Here is a 23,704-nt window from a genome sequence, read left to right on the forward strand (position 1 = left end):
TGAAAGATCTGGACTGCAGACTGGCCATTTCAGTACCCGGATCCTTCTCCTACGTAGCCATGATGTTGTGATTGCTGCAGAATGTGGTCTGGCATTATCGTGTTGAAAAATGCAGGGTCTTCCCTGAAAGAGATGACATCTAGATGGGAGCATATGTTGTTCTAGAACCTGAACATAGTTCTCTACATTAATGGTGCCTTTCCAGTAGGGCTTTAACAGACTACTCGAGTAATCTACACATCGATTCCTAGGACACCTATCAAGGTTTTTAATTTCATGTCGAGTATTCGTGGTGACGTCATTACGCCACCGTTACGTCGCGTCACGTGTCATGTGATCCGCACCGGGCGCGGGTTACAAAATGGATTCCTCCAAGCAGACGGATGGAGCAAAGCAGACCCTGTCTTGACAAACAGGTAGAAATGCATCAATAGTCTAGAAATATTTCACTAAAGATCAATCTTCTGGTTCAACTACCGTAAGGAAACAGAAAATGAATAAACTTCCTGACTTTTTGGAGCACGTTGCGAACCGGTGTTACACCATATTTTGTGACTGTATGGGGCGGTGTTGCATGCACTGTTGCAGGTCACAGAATATGGTGTAAAACCAGGTCCAATCCACCGAACCAGAACCAGCTTCCTCTGACCTTGTTTCACAAACAAAAAGCAAAAAATATTACTCTTTAAATCTATAAAAAAAAGCTATAAACATATTAACCTCTAAAACTAAACTTAATGCGCACCACAGCTGGCGGTGGTGTGGGGAGGTCAACCCCCCCCACTGTTTTTAGTTTCGGTTTTGACGTGCTGCACGTTTCTTCACGTTTGCAGCTTAATAATAAAAAGTAATAGTTTAGTTTTTCCTGTGACTTATTTGCTGTATGATAAATGGTAGGAGCATAATATATGCTCCCAAATTTTTGTTGGTCTTTTTTTTGTAATTAATGACCTTTTTTGCTGTTTTATTTATTTATTTATTTTTTTATCTTTAGATCCTATGACGTCATCAAGTACTCGAGTTCTACTCGAGTTTTATTATGTTAATGTCGAGTTTAAAAATTATGTAGTCGTTCAACCACTACTTTCCAGACATGCAAGCTGCCCATGCCACAAGCGCTTGTGCAACCCCATACCATCAGTGATGCAGGCTTCTGAACGGAGCGTTGATAACAACTTGGGCTATCCTTGTCCTCTCTGGTTCGGATGACATGGTGTCCCAATGTTCCATAAAGAACTTCAAATCGTGACTCATCTGACCACAGAATAGTCTTCCATTTTGCCACACTCCATTTTAAATGACCCCTGGCCCAGTGCAAACGTCTGAGCTTGTGGAGCTTGCTTAGAAATGGCTTCCTCTTTGCACTGTAGAGTTTCAGCTGGCAACGGTGGATGACACGGTGGATTGTGTTCACTGACAATGTTTTCTGGAAGTATTCCTGAGCCCATTCTGTTATTTCCTTGACAATGGCATTCCTGTTTGAGGTGCAGTGACGTTTAAGGGCCCGGAGATCACGAGCATCCATTAGAGTTTTACGGCCTTGACCCTTACGCACAGCGATTGTTCCAGATTCTCTGAATCTTTTGATGATGTTATGCACGGATGATGATAACTTAAAAGTCCTTGCTATTTTACTCTGGGTAACACCATTCTGGTATTGCTGCACTATCTTTCTGCGCAACAATGGTGGAATTGGTGATCCTCTTATCATCTTGGCTACTGAGAGACGACACTGACACTCTGAGAAGCTCTTTTTATACCCAATCATGTTGTCAATTGACCTAATTAGTGTTAATTGGTCTTCCAGCTGTTTGCTATATGCTCAATTTCCTTTTTCCAGCCACTTATTGCTACTTGTCCCAACTTTTTTGGGATTTGTTGACACTGTGAAATTTTGAATCAACATATTTTTCCTTTAAAATGTTACATTTACTCAGATTAAACTTTTGATCTGTCATCTATGTTAAATTACGAACAAAATATTGACATTTGCCATCTCCACATCATTGCATTCAGTTTTTATTCACAATTTGTTTAGTGTCCCAACTTTTTTGGAATCCGGTTTGTACTTTTGTAAGCAAAACAGTTTGACATTACATTTTAAAAACACATTTCAAAGAAAGGACGATATAATATTTCTTTTTTCACCAAATGGTTATTAACATACAAAACAAATAACCTAAAAATCAACTCTAAAGATAGACTTTTATACAGATGAACAAAAATAGTTTTAGAGCTCAATTATTTGGAAAAATATAAAACAAGCCTATATTAATTGAACACGCTGCTCGCGTCAGCTTTTGTAGATGTTGCTACTTCCTTCACTGCAGATGACAGCAGATGTGGAGATGGACGCGGCCGGTGATCAGCTTATCCATCTGAGCTTAACTGGACTTTTTTTTTATCTCTTTCAACCAGCCGGTCGGACCTGCCTCCTCCTCAACAAGTAGATTAACACAATTTTATATTGTGCATTCTTATTTAGTTTAATTTGTGCTGTTTGATTCGTAAAACCGCATCACAGCCTGAGACCGACACAGCCTGCACATCAAGCACATTATTTTGGCTGAGCCGGGCTGGGCCGGGTCGGGCTCAGGGCTCGTGTTAGAAATGGCATCTTTACACCCTATCTACAAACCCCTCCGAAGAGATGAGCACCTGCTGAGCCAACTGTCTGAGGATGAACGCTGTTTCTTAAAGGGGAATGATGCCATCCACCACGCCTGACACCCCACCCCCCACCCCCCCACCCCTCTTTGTCTCTACATGATTCACGTAAACGACATATTTTAGTTGGAAATCTGCAAATTTTGCCGACAAGCGTCCCAAGTTTGCAGTTATGTAAAACATACATCATAGCAGATCTCACTACAATCTTATACATTTTATCTGTTATTCTTTCAGATGTCACAGTGTGTCCCTGTCATTTGCTTCTTAAGTAGTTTTTCTCTTTGTCTTGTCGTGGAGCGAAGAAGAATTGGAAATACTCTCCGTCCATCCATGTTGTGAGCATGAAACCTTGGAAAATAGCTTTCTAGTTTTTACATTGCTTAGAACAGTTTCCTCAAATGAATGGGGTGGCTGAAGAATAATCTATGGTGGCCAAGGCCACCATTGGCCACCCCTAGCTCAGTCATTGTGCCTGGTGGTGGATAAATTGCTCCCTCCACTCGCCAATATCAGTCACTCTGCGCTGACTCAGACAATAAAAAAACAAACTCTACTAGGGCTGCAACTAACGATTATTTCAATTATCGATTCATTGGCCGATTATTTTTCCGATTAATCGATGAATTGGCAAAAACAACAACGTTTTAATTTCCACCCCTTTATTCCAAAATTTAACATTTGACTGACATAGCAATTCACACAAAAAACAGGTTGCTATTTGACTATTCTGTTAGTAAAATATTGAATAATAAAAAATAAAAGTTAGTCAAATAGCTTAAAAAAATAAATGTACACAAAAATATATACAAATGTATACTTTATACCTGCAAAATATGTAGCTACTTTGTAAAATGTGTCCTTGAGGGAAGAGTGTAACCTGGATTAAAAGTGTGGATTATTGTAACCTGGATTAAAAGTGTGGATCATTGTAGTGAAGCCTTCGTCTTCAACCATCGACAGAGGCCTCATGTCAGTGATGATCATGTTCAGGATGTTTCAGTGAAGACAGCTGCTGCTGTGGTGTCCATGATGTCTGTCCATCATGAAGGATGTTGTTGTTTGTTGTTGTTTTCTGGAATGAAAGAGTAAATATTTATTATAGCATAATTTACAGCAACTCAAGAAATGCCTTGTTTCACTTACAGTGTTAGGTTCAGGCAAAAGTAGCTAAAAGAGCAATTAAACTCACACACACACACACACACACACACACACACAACACACATTTGAGTAGATGTAATAAATTACTTTAATTACTGTTTAAATGCAATTCATCCTGCCATACATGCAGTGTCTTCAGACTTTGCCAGCAAATTAAAAGTTGAAGCTTAATCATTAAATTATGATCTTTGTGTTAGATTTATTTATAAATCACATTTAAACACCGCTTGTACCAATTAAATTAAATAAAAAGTAACACACGTTCTCTATCACCGTCATTAATCAGCAACAAACAAACAGCAGCTTCAGCTAAAGACAGACTGACGTTTTCTCTCTTAGAAACAGAACAATGTGTTAAATTGTAGAGACTCACCTGCAACACGAGTTGGGAGTGAGACGAGTTGTATCTGCTGCTGAGCTCCTTCCTCCTTGTCGTGACTCTGACATGTTTACGTTTATCAGCGTGGTTCTCCTGTGTCGTGTCGTCACTTTTCAAAGCTGCATGCTTCTCATTTTTTATCTTTGTGAAGAGCTCCCACACTTTGGAGGACTTGGGTCGAACAGTTTTCGCTGCGTTGGTCATTTGTAAAATTTACTTAATTTCCTTTGAAAACAGCCTCTGCTTTGCTTCCTCCTCTACCCTCGCTCTGTTCAACTTGTGCTGCATCGGTTTTTTTTCAAACTTTATTCAGTCAGTCAGCATTGACAATGCACTGCTCGTGAACAAAATGGCTCCACAGCGCCGTGAAAGACGCATAATCGCGCAACACAACGAATCAATAATGAAATTTGTTGCCAACGCTTTAATCATCGATTTTTATCGATTTTATCGATTCGTTGTTGCAGCCCTAAACTCTACCTCTCTTCTCCTCAATGTAACTCTTACCAACCTGAAAATCCTGCACCAAAAACATTATGGTTTACAGTAGTTAGAGCAGTTGTCCTCCACTGCAAGAATTGGGGGTTTGAATCCACAAGCAGTCCCATGCCGAAGTGTCCCTGGGCAAGACACTGAACCCCTCATAGCCTCTGATGTGTGTCCCATCAGTTTATGAATGTGATAAAGCTCTGATTAGTCTCTTTAGAATGATTTGTTCAGTTAGCTTTGTAGAGATCTAGTAGAGTGCTGTATGAATGGGTAAATGAGGACACAGATTATGTTGTAAAGCACTTTGAGTATCTCGATAAGATAGAAAGGCGCTATATATGTACAGTCCATTTACCATTTAGTCCCTGTTCAATTCCAGTCCAGAAAAACAACAATTTCCAAAACTGCAAACATTCACTGTTCAAACTATCTTAGTTTCAGAACCCAATTTTTGGTCAGAATCTTTATGACGCCTAGGTGCAGCCAACCACCAAAATGGAAGTTGGTTCCTCACATTTTTCAAGTTATGCTCGCAACACAGCCATACAACTGGAGAGTATTTCCAATCCCCACTCTTCGCTCTGTTATGGGGTACAAATAAAATCATGTCATCATGATGGGTCATTGTAAGGTGGAGCTAAGGTAGCTCTATTCTTCAGACAGTCTGACCCACTCTACTTGGGGTCATTCTGGCAGTTTTTTAGCTTGATGGAATATCATCGTTCTTGTTTGGCATTGACTGTTGGGGTTTTTAATTAAAAGGGGCGGACAAAAAAATGACTTGCAGACAATGTGACCTTGAATGCAGGTTAGCTAAAGAAAGCAGTTAGACTACAGACAAAGGATAAACTCAAACATTAGCAGCAAGTGTTTCTATCTGTACAGAGGATTCAGTTATCTCAGAAGGACATGCTCATAATTATTTTATCAGATTTTTTTTTTTTTGATGACTTGTAGGTTGGTTGTACTTGTAGCTACAGCAAAAAAACAGGGTGTAAGGAATTATCACATGATCAATCAATCAATCAATCAATATAACTTTATTGCCTATAACATTTCACGAGATGGAGATTTATCTTGGACATCTGGCTCATACAGTACATACAAAACAACACAAGTTAAAAATGCCATAAACTTTTAAAAGCTTTGCTAACCCAATAAAACCAATTCTAAAGTATATGATGCATTAAAAATATCAAAACATCCCAGCAGATAATGGTTTGTCATGTGAGGCTATGTTTTAATAGGACCTTATTAAGGACACTCACAGCAAAGGGAACAAATGACTTTTTGTACCTATTTTTCCTTACCAGAGGAACCAGCAGTCTTCTGGCAGATGGTACCAACCTGAATAATGGTTGCAGTGGATGAGTTGGGTCATTGTAAACTTGGATTGCCTTTTTTCTAGAGTCTGACTATACAGGTCTGTAGGTTACATTTGTTGATGACTTTACTACCTTTTTTGACCACCCAGGACAACTTGTTCCTCAAACCAGGCAGAGAGCTGATCTATGAGCTGGGAGCAGGAGGAATCTTTCAGACCAGCAACTAGGACCATCATCAGCATACTTAATGTGATCGCGATCAAAAAACAAACGTGTATTGTGTTCTGTGTATTGTAATTCAATTCAGTTCAGTTTATTTATATATTGTCAAGTCACAACAGAAATCCTGTCAGAGCACTGACCAGAAACATTCATATGTAAAAATAACAATAATAATTGAACATTATTTATCTGAGGAGTAGACTGCTTTGAATTTAACTCCATCACTGAACTCTCATCTTGAGCAATTATGAAGGCGACAGTGGAAAGTAAAAACTCCCTCATGAGGAAGAAACCTTTAGCAGAACCAGGCTCAGAACAAGTGGCCATCTGCTTCAACCGGCTGGGTTTGAGAGGAACAGATACACAATGGCAGGTCAAATATCACACGTTAAGATAGAAATATATCAAATAAAAACTATTCAATTTTAACAATTCATTTAAGGAAATGAGGTCAATTTGTCCTCTAGTAGTCTAAGCTTAAGGCAACATAACAATCCATCCAATTAAAAAGGAAAGTCTTAAGCCCAGTCTTAAAACTGGACAATGTGTCAACCTCACGGAGAGAAACTAGAAGTTGGTTCCACAAGAGAGGAGCCTGAAAACTGAAAGATCTTCCTCCCATTCTCCTTTTGGAAACTTTACATCAGGGCTATTCAACAAAATTGCTTAGGGGGCCACAGTTTCTGAAAGCCAACAGCTCGGGGGCCGGACATCCAGCGATTAAAATCATTATGTAAATAAATCACAGTTTACAATGATCTGTTACCTTTTAAATTTGTTTATTTTATTGTATTGAATCTTAAGTGCAATAAACAGAACTCAACCCCCCCCCCCCCCCCCGAAAAAAAACAAAAACTTTTTATAAAGTGGGCCGGATTGAAGTTACCTACAGGCCAGAAATGGCCCTCGGGCCACCAGTTGAATAGCTCTGCTCTAGGGACCGCGAGTAAGCCTGCAGTCTGAGAATGAAGTGCTCTGTTAGGAAAATATGGAGCAACAAGATCTCGAAAATAAAATGGAGCTAGGTTGTTGAGCACAACCCTTTGGTTTTCCAAGTGTGCAACCCAGAGCTTCATAAACAGTGTTTCCAGACAAAATGTGACCTAAGTATGAATATCACTTTCTGAAATGTATGTCAGAGTTTTAAACTGGGATAAAATTGAGATGAAGTAAAATCTGTTTTTTTGAACCTCGCGTATCATGTTATGCATGATCACATGCACTATTGCAAGTATTGAAATGTGTTAGCTCTTTGAGTATGTATTGGTGATGAGTCTCAGCTACTACCACACCAAATGTTTGCACAATATCATTAAAATCGATCAACTTAGACATTATGGTGATTGATAATGTTTGATTGGCTGTGGCGGATATACTGAATTGGATTCATTCCAAAAGTTAATCAGCTGTAAATGTATGTTCATTTATTACTTCCCAAGAGTTTCATTAATGGCCGACCAGTGCTTATGAAAATATTCTACTTCTACTAACAATTAAAACCAAACATTGAAGCAAAGTGACTTTTTTGTGCTCAAAGCGTCGTACGTCACATTTTAAAGCATTGAAGCCAGCTGCCAACAGCCTGTCTGTATGAAACTTGTGCCTGTTACTCAGTCTTTTCACACAATGTCTACACTTCTCAACCACCTCCTGTGAGTTGTAGAGGCACGCTGTTCTGTTGCTTTGAGTTTTGAACATGTTCAAAAAGTCTGTGATTTTCCAGATAAAGTCACAGAATCTTCTCACATCTGTCTTCAAGAGTGCAAGATCTATATTTTGATACCTGCAGGTCTGACAGAAAACATCCAAGGCTAATGTCCAGGTCTATAACCCACGCTGATGATAAATAATCATGATTAAAAACCTGTCTCAGTGTTACCTGACTCCATTTTACAAGTGTACTCTAGCAAATTAAATAAAGGTGGGTACAAAATAGAGCCAGATCGATATATCGGCAGGGCTGATATTTTAGGCGGACATGGGCGTTTGGGGACCTTTCGGTATTGGTATCCCATTATACACTGATATAACCACTTCTAATTTTCGCCCCTAAAATGCTGGAACCAGTCCTAATTGTACAATGCATCCAGCAGAGGGCGCATGAAGACTACTTCAAGTCCTGGCTGTTCACTTTTAAGTTTCACTTTTGAGTTCAGCACAGATGAAGCAGGTTGCAATACTGTGTAAAAGTCATTAATAGCAATAGTCATTTTAAGTTTTGATTAGTTCTAAAACTTACAACCGATGTATCCACCCTGATACACCTAAACACGAGGATTAAATATCCTCAGATTTTTAATGGCTTCTGTATGCATCTGTTGGACGGAAGGGCGGATGCGGATGCTGCTCTCACAGTGTCATCTTTATAAACAGGACAGAAATCAATTTGAACAGCTGATAAATCAAGTGAGTCTATGAGAGACAGGTGTGTTCGGGTCGTGGACAGGACAATAGGGGCCGAGGAAGAGAAAAAAAAGTGCAGCCAGCTCAGTGCAACAAGCAGGCTGTCACAAGGTCAAGTCTGGATACTCAACTGGTTTCTGCTAAAACAATCCCAGACCAATTTGAAATTCTGGCAATAAACATTACTTTGCATGGAGACCAGATTTTAATACTGCCGTAGGCTGTTCTCGCCCTCCAGCAACTCCTGAGGCTCTGTCCTCTTTGTCTGACTTTCTAAGCAATTTACTGTATTTTCTGCCGTAAATGTCACTCCACCCTATAAGTCGCATCAGTCCAAATATGTCTAATAAAGTGGAAAAATCCATAAATATGTAGTGAGTCACGTGGGTACGTGTCACTTGTTGTATGACAAATATATGAAATATATATGCATACAATATTCACGAGTTCTTCATTTTTCTGACTGTGTAATGTCGTGTACTGAATTTAACAGAAATGTGAACGAGAGACGTTATTATCTTTGACCCATCAAATGAATGGAGTCATTTATTTTCAGAATCAAAGTTTAACATCAAACATTTACATTAATTTGGCAAAATATGAAAATAATAACAGACAGTTTCACAAATAATGAACTTCAAATCACTCGGCGGTGATTTGAGGACTTTGCTTCAGATATTTCTAAAAATATCTGTACTGATTTATGAGAGAGAGGTGAGTTTAAGAGGAAATTGAGATTTATCTTACAGAGGAATATGTGAGGGAATTTAATCTGTTTAACCAGAAATTGCACGCTCCGTCAGGTATCTCAGCTTGTCCCAGGTACACTTTAGTCGAAGAAGAAACCGTTACCTTGTTGACGATCGATCACCTCAGTAAGAATCCTTTTCAACTGATATCAGCGTCTCCGTTGAGAACAGCTAAAATCCTTGGAGAGTCGTGCGTGGTTAGCTCAAAACAGAATTATAATCCCAAAACGTCTCTGGATTCTAGTAACTCTGACTCTTCATTGTCAGCAGCTCTCAGACTCTTTCTCCAAAACTCTCCATAACTCTAGTTTTCTTCTGAACTCCTTCAGAACTTTTTCATTCTCGGAATCTTTTCCATTCTAACATGAACTGGGAAGTTGCCACATTTTATTTGGGTCGACTTCCGGTTCAATTTAGAGCTTTCTGATTCGTGGATGTACCAGAAAGAGGTGTGGTTTTTTGACGTAAGTTATTATCAAAAGTCAAGGATTGTTTTCAACATACAGAAAAGATTATTGCAGTCGACCAGACTTCGTGGAGTCTCACACTTGGTAATCTTTTCAAATAGTAAAACATGACATTTCTTCTTCAGTAAACATTTAGTTGACCGAAGCTTCAACTTTCACACACTTACGACTTGACTCATTTCAGACAGAAAATCAAGAAATGCATATTCAGGTGATTTCTTGTTTGAATGAGGAATAAAAATCATTACTTACTGTTTATGTAAAATAAAAATGAGTAGTTCTTTTCAACCTGTAAGCATTGAGTGAAACTAACACAATTTGATTATCAAAACATTTGTAAGACAGTAATGATTATAAAGAATTGTCTTTTCTGCTTGATTAATTCAAGAAAGAAAGTTCATCAGATGGCTCAGACTTATTCAAATCAATGAAAATAACAGTCTCTGTCCATCTGGTAGATTTGAGGTCATCAGGGTCAGATGAGGGTCAGATCATCAGGCCATCTAGTTCACTACAGTATGTCACTTTGCCGTATATGTCGCATCTATTTTGTGTCACCACTGACACGTCACGTTTGTTACGCATCACTGCTGACAACCTGGAAATGTGGACTGGTGTGCCAAAAATCGATTGGCTGCCTAACGGCAGCCGCGGGAGCGTGCACGGGAGGACTTAACATGAATTTAACAATATTAACACTTAAAAACAATTATTTGTTTGCTTGAAATTATAGTAAAGGTGTGTCTCAATCTAACTTTTGCTTAATAAATGCACTTTGATGGTCAAATCAGCTGTATTTCAAAACCCGATGCATGGAAGTAAATGCGTGCACGCGACGAGTCCCTGTCCAAATTTAACAAGATAAACACATCAAAACAATTATTTGTTTGCTCGAAGTTATATTAAATGTGTGTATCAATGTCCATCCATCCATCCATCCATTATCTTTACCCGCTTATTCCATTTTGGGTCACGGGGGTCGCTGGTGCCCATGTCCAGCAATCACTGTGCGAGGGGCGGGGTACACCCCGGACGGGTCGCAAGTCCATCACAGGGACACATAGAGACAAACAATCATTCACTCTCTCACTCACACCTAGGGACAATTTAGAGTTACCAATCAGCCTAACATGCATGTTTTTTGGTCTGTGGGAGGAAACCGGAGCACCCGGAGAAAACCCACGCATGCACGGAGAGAACATGCAAACTCCACCCAGAAAGGCCCCTGGACCGGGGTTTGAACCAGGACCTGCTCGCTGAGAGGCAGCAGCTCTACCAGTTGCGCCACCGTGCTGCCCGTGTGTATCAATGTTTGCTTAATAAATGCACTTTGATACGCAGAAGTAGGAACGTGCAGAGGGACGAGTCGCTGTGCATTTCTTCAAAAGAAAACAAAATAAACACCTAAAAACAATTATTTGTTTGCTCATTTTATAATAAAGATGTGTCTCAGTGTAATGTTTGCTTAATAAAAGGACTTTATTGGTCAAATCAACTGTATTTCAAAAGTATTTGCTGCCTTGGTGCTCCCGGGAGCACGCAGACAGGGAGGAAAAATGGAAGGAGGAACGCAGTGTGCTTCTTCAAAATTGAACAAGATAAGCACCTAAAACAATTATTTGTTTCCTTGAAATTATAGCAAAGATGTGTCTCAGTTGAGCTTTTACTTAATAAATGCATTTTAATTGTCAAATTAGCTGCATTTCGCTGGGGCGGTACAGCAAAATGAAGCTGATTTTGAGTCACCACCTAATTCCCCCCTCACATTTGTAAATCTTTGCTAATTTGCTAATTCTTCTGAAGATAGTGGAGGAGTAGACAGCATGTGGTCTCATGAGGAGAAGATACTGTAGTTCAAAGTAGTTTGTTTTAAGTGCAGATTTTCATCAACACTTTTTTAGTTTTGAATTCCTGGTTGACACAACAATTCTGTGTGTGTTTGTGACCCGGGCCTGTTGGAGGCTTGTGACTTGAGTTGAGGTATGATTAATAGTGATACTGGGACTCTTCATTCTGTTGCATAGCTGTAGGGTGTACACACTGTTTTTAATACAGACTCAGTTTTTGTTGGACACAAACATTCACTAGAAGTATGTTGTGGATGTAGCAGGTTTGATTTGATTGCACAGCAGAGAAATGAAACAAATAGTGAAGCAACGTGTCAAGGTTTCAGCCTGTTCACATCATTTGTTTCATTTTTACTTTAACTCTCTAACTCTTTAATTCTAAAGACATTTCTAAATAAACTGATGGTTGCTGACACAGAAATTGCCTGCAACTTTTCTCTATGAACCCTAGTGGACTTCCTGTGATAATAATTTGAGGACCTGTTTACATGATTCCATTTTTAAATGAAACTGTAACTGACATTTCTGTCATGTTTCAGCCATTTGCATACATGAAAACAGAGGTTTTTTTTTTTGTTTGTTTATTTTTTGCTTGCTCTCGGCGAAGGAAGACGCTTCCTCCTCCACTCCATCCCTGTTTTGCTCTTTGTTTTGTGAACCTATCTCAGAACCCCTTTTTGCATACCTTCCAAATTGTAAACTATGGATTTGTTCAGCTCGTCTCTCAACACAGTTGCTCAAATTTTCTCAACAAGAAGACGGTGAAGGAGAGCCCTCTTACCTCGAAAACATAATTGGACTTATGATAACTGGATTCTGCTTTTTGGAGTTGGTGGAAATCTGGATTATTGACAAATTTGGAAACATCAGCAGCTGTTTAAGCTGTCTGAAATATGTGTGCCAGGCTTGGCAACACTCAGACTCTGTGCGAACTATCTGTGGACCTGTATCAGAGCTGAGCAGGCAGGTCTGTGGACCTTTCTGGCAGTGTTCACGGACGGTTGGAAGGAATAAATCTTGCAGAAGTTGTAAGCCCGACTTCGACGTAAGTAATCACAATTCGGCTGTTTGGAGTGGCCGTGAGATGTACTAGCAAGACTGTAAAGGCAGACGCGGAAATGAACGAGCTGAGCCTGACTCAAAACAATGTTGAAATCTGAATCTGGCTCTGTCCTTGGAAGGCTGACGATCTCAATTTCCCCTGGGATGTTATGGAAACAAGACACTCTGTTCCTCTCCCCAAGGACGTGGACCTGTGTCAGAGCTCAACCGAGCTGGCTGATAAACAAACACCTCTTATCAGGACTATGGCTGGGGGGGTGGGGGGGCTCTGGACTGGGCTGTGCCATGACTTCCCCTCAAACTCATGTCTTTGCTGGCCTCCCTCATTGCCTCCCTTGGTTCAACAACCTAGGAGATGCGAAGGCGCCAAAGGGCTGTGTCACTAACCTGACAGCCGTGCTGGGACCCCCTCCCCCTACCTACTCCACATGCATATGTATTGTATTCTGTCTATTCATGTTGCTTTTTCTGTGCTGAGGTGGTTTCTGAGACATTTTTTATACCTCCTTCCTTTCCTCATGTTTTTCACTTTCCTTATCTAATGAAAAGGTGGCGCTGCTCTCTGCAGCTGCAGCCTCAGACATCTGTCTCCCTCATGTTTGTTGTTTTCTTTTCTTGATGGATGTGCTGAAATGAAATTTCCCTTTAGGATCAATAAAGTATATTGATTGACTGACTGACTGACTGACTGATTGATTGATTGATTGATTGATTGATACTACAGTGATTTTGTAGGAGACAAGAAGGTAGAAAGACCCTTCACTTGTAAAGAGAGTTTAAGTGTAAGCACTCTGAGAAGATTTGAGAAAAAACCTCCAGTTCCATCTCAGTACAAGAGGCTGAATGAGAAGAAGATTTAGACATTTTGATGTGTAATCTGTATTTTAAAAAAAAGCAAAATTTTTAGGAATGGGAAGAGAGGAAGAGAGCAGTATTACTGGTTTAGCTGCAAAATAAGTAACAACTTCCTGAATATTGTTTTGCAATTTTTTAGATGGCTCCCAATGTTGTGGTCTCTCATAGTAATTAAGGTACTCTATTTCACTGAACAGCAGCAGATTTTCAATTAAATGTCATCTATGTTTCTTTAGTCAATCCATTGTTTCTGGTCTTATATCCTTAATACAGATATCGTTTTAATCCAGACAACCTCCTTACTGAAAGCAACAAAACCCAATCATGCACTGATGCAGGCACACAAGTCTTGGTAAGGATGTCCAAGTCTTATGTCACCCTGTTGGACTGTACTCCTGATTGCCCTCAGCTGCCAAATGCAGACGTGAGCTTTCTCACACAACACGTCCTCAGCTATCAAGGTCAGCCTGAACATTTCCCTGCATCATGTCTGCCCACCGATATCTGTGCCTATGTGTGTTCATATACTGTACCTATATGTTTTGGTGAGTTAAAATATTGAGCCTTGATTATACCTGTTTTTTATTCTTTATGTTAATTTCACCATGATACATTACCCATCTTTTAACATACAAACTAAAGCGTCAAAGTGATTGTATCACTTTGTACCGAGAACATAAAAAATGTACTCATGACTAAAGCCTGACCGATATAGAAATTTTGTCTATCATCGTTAACAATATTGGGATGGGGCTAATGCCGATAACTGGTATAATGGCAGATTTTTTTTTTAGTTTTGTCCACCCGAAAAAAACATCCATCCATCCATCCATTTTCTTTACCCGTTTATTCCATTTTGGGTCACGGGGGTCGCCGGTGCCCATGTCCAGCAATCACTGTGCGAGGGGCGGGGTACACCCTGGACGGGTCGCAAGTCCATCACAGGGCCACATGGAGACAAACGAGACAAACAACCATTCACTCTCTCACTCACACCTAGGGACAATTTAGAGTTACCAATCAGCCTAACATGCATGTTTTTGGTCTGTGGGAGGAAACCGGAGTACCCGGAGAAAACCCACGCATGCACAGAGAGAACATGCAAACTCCACCCAGAAAGGCCCCTGGACCGGGGTTTGAACCAGGGACCTGCTCGCTGAGAGGCAGCAGCTCTACCAGTTGCGCCACCGTGCTGCCCCCCCGAAAAAAACATCTACTTTTAAATCTGTTTTGACACTTAAAATCTTGAAACAGTCTTCCTAACTTGCGTTCACATTTTCTGTCCTCCACTGTTCACCACAATGTTATCAAGTAAGTTACAAAAATATAATATAAACAAAAATGTTCTTCCATGTTCATTGTTTCAACAGTCAGTCATGTACGGTGAAGGTCTAATTAGTATTGACCGCAACAAAGTTTATTTTTCTTTGCAGAGAAGTAAAGTTTTCAGACAAACAATGCATTTCATCGAGGACGACAAAGACAGCGTTACTAACACGCCAACATTTTTCAGTCAGGTCATCTGGACAGTTTCTTTTTTTGTCCTGAAATGTTTCACCTTCCATCCAGAAGTCTTCATCAGTCAAGGAAACACACAACACAAAACTGATTCTTCCCCCAACGGCTTACTCCAAAGTGGAACAAACCAGTTATGTTGGTGCTAAGATGGTCTCTTTGGCACACCCCCTCCTCCAGTGCCGGCCCTCTCCCTTGCCGACAGTCATGTCAAACTGGTTCAAAACCAACAAAGTCCATGCTCAACAATCCAGGTATACAACCCAACAATTTTCAGTCAGGTCATCTGGAAAGTTTCTTTTTTTTTTGTGCTGAAATGTTGAAGCCTTCTGGATGGAAGGTGAAATGTTTCAGCACACAAAAAAAGAAACTTTCCAGATGACCTGACTGAAAATTGTTGGATTCTATACCTAGATTATTGAGCATGGACTTTGTTGGTCAGACCAAACAGTGTTGAAGACTTTTTAAACAAGCATGAAGATGATCTATACAGTAGCCCTTGCTCTATCACGGTTCAGTTCTTGCGACTTCACTGCATCACAGATTAAAAATAGATAAATATTACATATATAGTTAGATGTGTGCTGACTCCCACCAGTCTTTTTTTTTTTTTTTAAAGTTTATTGAATGCGCTCTGTGTCTGGTTGAATTTTCAGGTCCTCCACTTAATTCATTACAGGGAAAGGTTAATAAGAGAGTGGAAAAGGTTTGTAGGAGTATGTGAAGGGTTTAAAAAGCCATAAATATTTATAAATAATAAAATATAATGCTGCTACTTTGCAGATTTTCACCTATCGCGGAGGTCCAAAAATCTGACATGGGGGAAGTAACCCCCGCAATAGTTGACAATCACTGTATAGAAAAATGAGGACTGTAATAAAAAAGCAGCGTGAAATGTATAATTTCTGCCATTGGTTTTAAACTTTAATCACATAGAAAGAATAATTATTACACAATGTTCTTTGCAAGAGTTATGTATGGTAGAACTTTTTGTTATTAATCTTAAGAGACCAAATATATGCAGAAATACTATACAGTTTACTTCTCCAATAGTTCCTCTCTGAGCATATGTGGGTCTGGTCTTTGTCAGCTGTCAGCGATCACCAAGCATACCCGACCTGAGCTGTGCCATCCACTCCCTGACCATAAGTGGGACATGTTTATAGACCTCTGGAGACCCCATACTATAGTCTGGCTCGCTGCTACATTTAACAGACTTAATTGTGATTTGTGGAGTTAATGTCTTTGAGGTCGGCTGCATTTTCTTTTATTGACCAACTTTGGTTGGGGTTAATGGCATTACCCCTTCACCGGAGCAATTTTCTAAGGGAGCATCGGCCTTACAATTAAGGGTTGCGCTCATCCTGACTTTAGGAGATCCTGTTCAGTGGAAGATGAATGGCTTGGCACTGTTTTTAATTTAATTGCAAAAGAAGGCAAGATAAACTAGACTGTTCATATTAGGTATACAGAAACATTGGCCTAGTCCCTATATCCACATCTGTGTCTTGTTTTGTTGTGTAGTCTTTGCCAAATACAAAGAACAATGGACTTACTTTTAGTTGAAGGTTACCTAATAGCTTAATAAAAATGACATTTCTCCTGAATTTCACAAATTTTTCAAATAATGGCTCTTTATTAAAAATTTGGTGTCATGTTTCCCATATATCACTATCACACCCATCCTCCCTACATCCTCTCTTTTTTCAGAACAGAGCATTCTTTGTTTTTCCTGATTATTGTTTGGACCGAATTCCTATTTCCAAAGTTTGGAGGTCACAACAACTTCTATTTAAATAGCCTTTTGGCCAGCTACTGTAGCTAATTACAAGAATTTATAGAGTGCATCGTTGAGAGCTAAAGGACCAGGGGATTTTTTCCTGGCACCCTGCTGCAGGTGTTACAACCCTCCTTTCTTCCTTTCCCATTTCTGTTGTAGTTTCTGATGAACGACAGCTGGAGAAACTTTACATGTTCTTCACTTTTTGGCTGGAAAATGAGGTTCTGTCAGTGGAACATAACGTTGGCAGCTCTCCTTTCTTCCTCCTCTTGTTGCAGCTTACGTCCTAGTCCGGAAAGTCCTCCACGTAAAGCTTTCATAATTACATTGATCTTAAGGGGACTCTTTACGACCTGCTGACACATTCAATCATGGGCCAGCATGGCTCTTGTGAGGGGGCTTCTGTGTTTTGCATATCCCAAGTTCATGTCCAACCCTTAGCCCGTCTCGTGTTTCTGGTAATTGGGAGTTTTCACAAGGTCTTAAGGAGCTAAAGACTAAAGGATGGAGAACAAAGCAAATAAAGGGGGTGGTGTGTGGGGGTGGTGTGTGGGGAGGAACAGTGTGGACAGCAAGAGAAAAGGGTTCTTGCTCAGTCAATAGGGAAATAGTCAAAACTTCAGAAGCATGTTATATAAGAACCAGATGTTGTAGCCCCTCAACATCCACCCAACCCCATCATCCTCATGTCTGTTGTACATAACACTGGACTCACTGCATCACACCTCACATGGGCTTTACCTTTTTTTGTACCACCACGTTCTGTGCTTCTGCTTTTTGCTTAGCTAAACAGAGGAAGTCTTTATAAAGTTCTGCCTCATCCAACAAAATATTAGTGTCATTGTCTCCACACCCAACGCCTCGCCTCTTTGAATTTCTACCAGATCATGTCTTTGGTCTGGTTTGAGTGAACACAACAGCAGGTCAAAGCTAATGAGCTTGTTGTGAGCAAAGCTATGTATAGGCATTTACTCCGGCCGGTGCCAAATGCCAAATGCTTGGATACCTAGATGTGGGGGTGCAGAATATAGAGTTCCTGTCAGAACCTGCTTTTTTGGGGGGGGGTTTGGGGTGGGGGGTGGGGGGGTATTGTTGAATAAATTCCAGAACAAAGTCAAATCAAAAATAATTTCTACACAAACTCTGAAATAGTCCTGAAATAGCCATAGTTTCCAGGTCTCTCATGTGAATGAGTCCTCAAGGCTCAATGAGACTAACCCGTATAAATAAAGGTTTAATTAAAAAAAGGCTTGAAATTGATATGAAGTGCAATTAAATTTTAGATTTTGATCACTTCCTTGCTTATTTTTTTTCAGTTTCTCCTCCCTCCTCATCTGTTCCTTTTCCTCCTTCTCTATACATGACCTCTGGCTTGTGGGGTCTTCTTTGTGTTCCTCCAGATTGACCTGTGGTAATGAGAAGGTAGGTTAACGGGTGACCTGGAAGCATGTTGTTCCCAACTCTTAGGTATATGTGAAGACTCACAAGAACAGCTGCAGAGCTGTTCCATTTTGGAGTGGTATCAGTTGTTTACTACTTCTTAATCCACCTAAGATTTTCAGTGGTATACAGTATTTTTGCATGCGTAGAAAGGCTTGTGGTGATTTAGAATTGCATGAAATTTAGGGTGTTTTAAAGGTTTTAGTCAACATTTAATCAGGTGATTTTTGGTCATGACCTCTTCATTATCAGTTAATCAGTTGTGGAAATATGTAAAACAAAATAAATGCAATAAGCAAGTTGTTTTAAGTATCCACACCAGTGGCATGAGAAGCATTTGTAAAGTGGGGGTACACACTTGTGAGGGGGTCTGGGGGTCCTCCCCCAGAACATTTTGAATAAAGTACATGCCATTTCCTGCATTCTGGTGTATTTTCAATGGTTGTTAAACATTCAAATTCAGATATTTGTTTTTGTCGAAATTAAGTACACAGGGTCCCAGTTACATCCAACAATAAAATGTAAATAAGAGCAAAGATATGAACTAATACTATGAACTAAGAAAAACATTAACTGAATATACACTAAGCACTAATAGCATAAAAATACGCCGAACAGCAGCATGAACATGAGTGTGTGAGCAGATGAGCACGAATGAACAGCAGCAACATGAAACAGATCAGCTGCAACATTATGTGATTTTTCACAGGGATTATCCTGGTTTGAGATTCATGAGTCTAACAGCCTCAGGGTAGAAGCTGTTCCTCAGTCTAGTGGTTCTACACTTGATGCTCCTTAACCTCCTTCCTGAGGGGAGTGGGGCAAAAAGTGTGTGTGCTGGGTGAGTCGGGTCCTTCATGATACAGGTGGCCCTCTTCCTGCATCTGGAGGTGTAGATGTCTGTGATGGTGGGGAGACTGACTCCAGCAGACTTCTGTGCAGCCTTCACCACTCTGCAAAACTTTTCTTTCTGCAGCTGTGCAGCCTCCATGCCACACGTTGATGCTGGAGCACAGGATGCTCTCCACTGCACACCTGTAGTAGGAGGTCAGGACTGAGCTTCCCAGACCAGCTTGTCTCAGCCGCCTGAGGAAGTAGAGTCTCTGATGAGCTTTCTTGATCAGGCTGGTAGTGTTGCCGCAGCTGAGGTTGTCATTCAGGTGCACACCCAAGTAATTGTAGCTGGAGACCACTTCCACCGCAGATCCTCTTATATTCGGGGTTGGTGGTGGTGGTGGTGTGGGGTGTGTTTGGGGGGGTAGGTGTGTTTGATCCTTCTGAAGTTCACAATCATCTCCTTTGTCTTCTTCACATTGATTTGAAGGTTATTCTCCTTGCGCCAGCTCTCCAGGTGTTCCACCTCCTGCCTGTAGCTGGACTCATCATTGTTTGTGATGCATCCCACCACTGCTGTATCATCTGCAAGCTTTACAATATGACAGACTGGATGGGTAGATGCACAATCATACCTGAGCAGAGTGAACAGGAGAGGGCTCAGCACACATCCCTGAGGGGAGCCAGGGCTGAGGGTTATGGTGGAGGAGGAGAAGTTGTGGATCCTCACTGACTGTGGTCTGTTTGTTAAGAAGTCTAGTACCCAGTTGCAAATGAAGGGGCTTAGTCCTAGTGTGAGTAGTTTGTCCATTAGGGTTTAGGGGATCATGGTATTGAAGGCAGATGTAAAATCCACAAACATCTATGTTTACCTACATAAACACTTGATTCAATAACTATTTTAAAGTAACCTGACCAACAGCTCTCCTTATGTGGATAGAGCACTCTCTGCTTCTCTCTCACGCATCATAACATCCGCCCACCCCACCGGGGTCAACAACTGCCGGCACTAAGGTAGTGCTAAGCTAGTGCGCAACACAGAGGTGTCCCTCCCTCCAGGGATGCACAGATCCACAGTTTTTTACTTCCGGTCCTGATACCTAAATCTGGATATCGACCGATACTATTCCGATTTCATCATCATTACTGATTTTATATGAGGCTGTAATAATCTACTCTACAGGCAAGTACAATTTGTACAAATATATGCATGCATGTCCAAAAAGGCAACTTGAGATAAGTTTTATTAATGTTGGATAAGTTTCAAAGTTAGAATTAAATCCTACTAACAAAAAACAAGTTTTTTTTTTATTCCTAGCTTTAAAGTGAATATTAAAGTGATTAAATGGCTTCAAACACTGCTAAGTTCAGGGCAAAAACCAACACAGACATGTTCCTGTTTTTAGTATTTTCCATAGCTTTATAATGTAGCTGTTTTTATTTTGTTTTTTTTTAATATATCATTTTCTTTTATTTTTCAATTAATATGCTTTTTTATGATTGTCTACTGTTGTACTGATAAATATCTCCTGGAGGGTAAACTTAAACTACATCTTAGCTGCAAGTATTCAATGAAGCTGCGAAGCAGACAGTCTGCTTTCAGTCAACCGCGCTCAGTCTGCTCCTCCTCCGAGACAGGCAGACTGAGCGCGGCTGACCAAAATCAGACTGCCTGCTTGGGACTGAACGAGAGGAACACACTGCTGAAGCCACAAAGCTCGAACGTCGAACGTAAAACTAACTTTACTGCAGTGCCTGGCTAAACATTCCTCGTGCTCTTTAATGTGGCGCTTTTTCAAATGTTTATTAAATTTGTTGTATTGTAGGTCGCGACTAAGCTTCCTCCTCTCGGTACAGCGGCTCTGCAGACATTGCACGTTGCTGTCTTGCAGACATGTTTAGATGAAAATTGGTTAGCCCTTAGACACAGCTGCTCAGTCCTCACATATTTACTCATGTTTTAGCTGGCTGCAAACTATGAAATGGATTACCTGAATGTAAGGCGGGTCTTATTACTCTGGGTTTCATGAAACACGCCTCCGTTCACGAAATCCATTCCATAGTTTGAAGCTAACTTGCAGAGCAGCCAGCAGGGAATCATCTGGAGATGTTTCAGAAGACACAGACATGAATCATGGATTGGAAATCTCTGTAGGTTGGATCGGAAAAATCCGATACATTAATTATGCTGTATCAGAGGCCGATACTGGATCGGCCCCATCCCTAGCTTCCTCCCCATGCCCTGTCCAAAAAAAAAAAACCACTCAGATAAACTATACAATTTATATTTTACAAAGACATTTTACTTTTTTAATTGGGCTATGAATAGAGCTGTGTGATATCTCCATATCTAAAAAATATCAATATAATTTTGTTTGTGATGTAAGTTGAGACTATATTGATATAAAACAATATAGTTCTATACTTGGAAATTCTCCTGCTGTCTTCTTTCTCCCATACAGCCCCCCTTCTTCTCCTTCCTTGAATACAAACCCAGCCCCTTAGCCATGCTCCCCTCCTTCTTGCTTCTCCAGGAGGTGGGCGGGCAGGAGATGAGACGTTTAGCACAAGTAAGCATAGAAGGTATATGGAGAGCAGCTTAGCTGCTGAACAAAATGAAAAACAATGGCTGTTCTTTCGAAAACAGTTTGGATTTATATTGTCAGATGAGGGGCAGAAAAATGATTTCTGTAGACAATGCTGAAAACGGTCCAGACGAAAGGTTGGAACTACGGATCTTTTTCACCATTTGAAACAGCGGAGTGGAATATGAACGTGTGTGAAGCTGCAGGTCTGACAGACCTCAGCCTCCTACCCTGAAACAAACCATGGGTCAGAACTCATTTAGCCATGTTTTGCCTTATGACAGAGACAGAGAGAGGTGGCAGCATTAATAAATCAGCAGCTTATCATATCGCTAAAGACACGGTTCTTCGCAACTAACAAGATGGCTAACACTTTAGCCATCTTGTTCCACAGCTGAGACTGGGACCGTGTCTTAGCGATATGATAAACTGCTGATTTATTAATGTTGCCACCTCTCTCTGCTTCTCTCGTAAGGCACAGCACGGTTAAAAGAGTTCTGACCCGTGGTTTGTTTCAGGGAAGGAGGCTGAAGTCTGTCAGACCTGCAGCTTCATACACGCTTACTAACATGTAGGCAGCACAGCTGAGTGGACTTCACTTATAAAGCACCTTTCTATCTTATCAAGATGCTCAAAGCTCTTTACAACACAATCTGTGCCTTCATTTACCCATTCATACACTCTACAAAGAATAATCAGTGCTTTAGATCACATTCGTACACCGATGGGCAGTGGTGGAGAAAGTACTCAAACACTGTACTTAAGTAAAAGTACAAATATACAGACAAAAATGTACACTAGTAAAAGTAGAAGTACCACATTAACATTTTTACTTAAGTAAAAGTAAATAAGTACTTGCTTTTAAAATACTAAAAGTATTAAAAGTAAAAGTACTTGCTGAATGTATTACATAATGCAATGGTCTACATATCTTTGTCTGCCTACCGTATGTAGATTTTCTGTTATACATTAATAGTGTTGTGCCATTTAATGAACAATGCTGCAGATAATACATGTTTTTATTGTGTTTACTCTGTGACACAGTTCACACTTGGACTTGTGATTCTGTGCGTCAGAATTTCAGGGATGACCTGCACAGTTAAATGCCATTAATCAAAATAAGAAAGAATGATTATACTTTTAAAAGTTTTTATTTAACACAAAGCAAAACCAATGTGCCATTTTAACTGCAGTAAACACATTTAAGTAAAAGTTGTCTGCCTGAACAAAAGGGGCATTAGACACAACTAACAAAGGAACAGACTCTGATCATTTCCACTGATATTTCAACTCCAGTTTGTCATCAACTCTAGTTAAAATACTGTAGTCGACCTTGTAATGGGTCAATATTGAACAATATGTTAACTTCCTGACACCATTTTTAAAACTTGGACCTGAGTGTCGAGCCATTTGGAGACATCTTTTGTCTTCTGTCCTAACATCATGAACTGACACATTTTAATATTGCAGCAAGAATTTCTTGTTCAAGTTCAGAAGAAGTTCATTTTCAAAGATTTTTGAGTTCAATCTGGCTGTTTTGGGAGAGAGAATCTGTCCTGTTGTACTGAGCAGTCTTTCAATAAGGACACGGGTGGAGCATATCTTCTGGCCGACTCTCTTGCGCTGGAATACATTTTGGGTGTGTTGCGGGTACACCCAGCTCAGTGACATATATATATATACTAGAATATATGTCATTGGCCCAGCTCTTCTTGAAGGCGGGCCAATGACGAGCTTAGTGTGGGCAGTGGTTGACTAAGGGGTTGATCATAAACATATATTCATGTTAGGAGGATGTTTGAGAGGAGCGCTACATCTGTAGCATGTGAGCAGTAACTGTGACGCTGTCAGACGCTGCAAGTGTAAGAGACGCTGTGTGTTCAGGTGCATTAAAGTTGAAATGTCTTTAAAACCCCACAAC

This window comes from Nematolebias whitei, chromosome 12 (genome assembly GCF_014905685.2).
Source record: "Nematolebias whitei isolate Nwh7 chromosome 12, NemWhi1, whole genome shotgun sequence".
Taxonomy (NCBI): domain Eukaryota; kingdom Metazoa; phylum Chordata; class Actinopteri; order Cyprinodontiformes; family Rivulidae; genus Nematolebias; species Nematolebias whitei.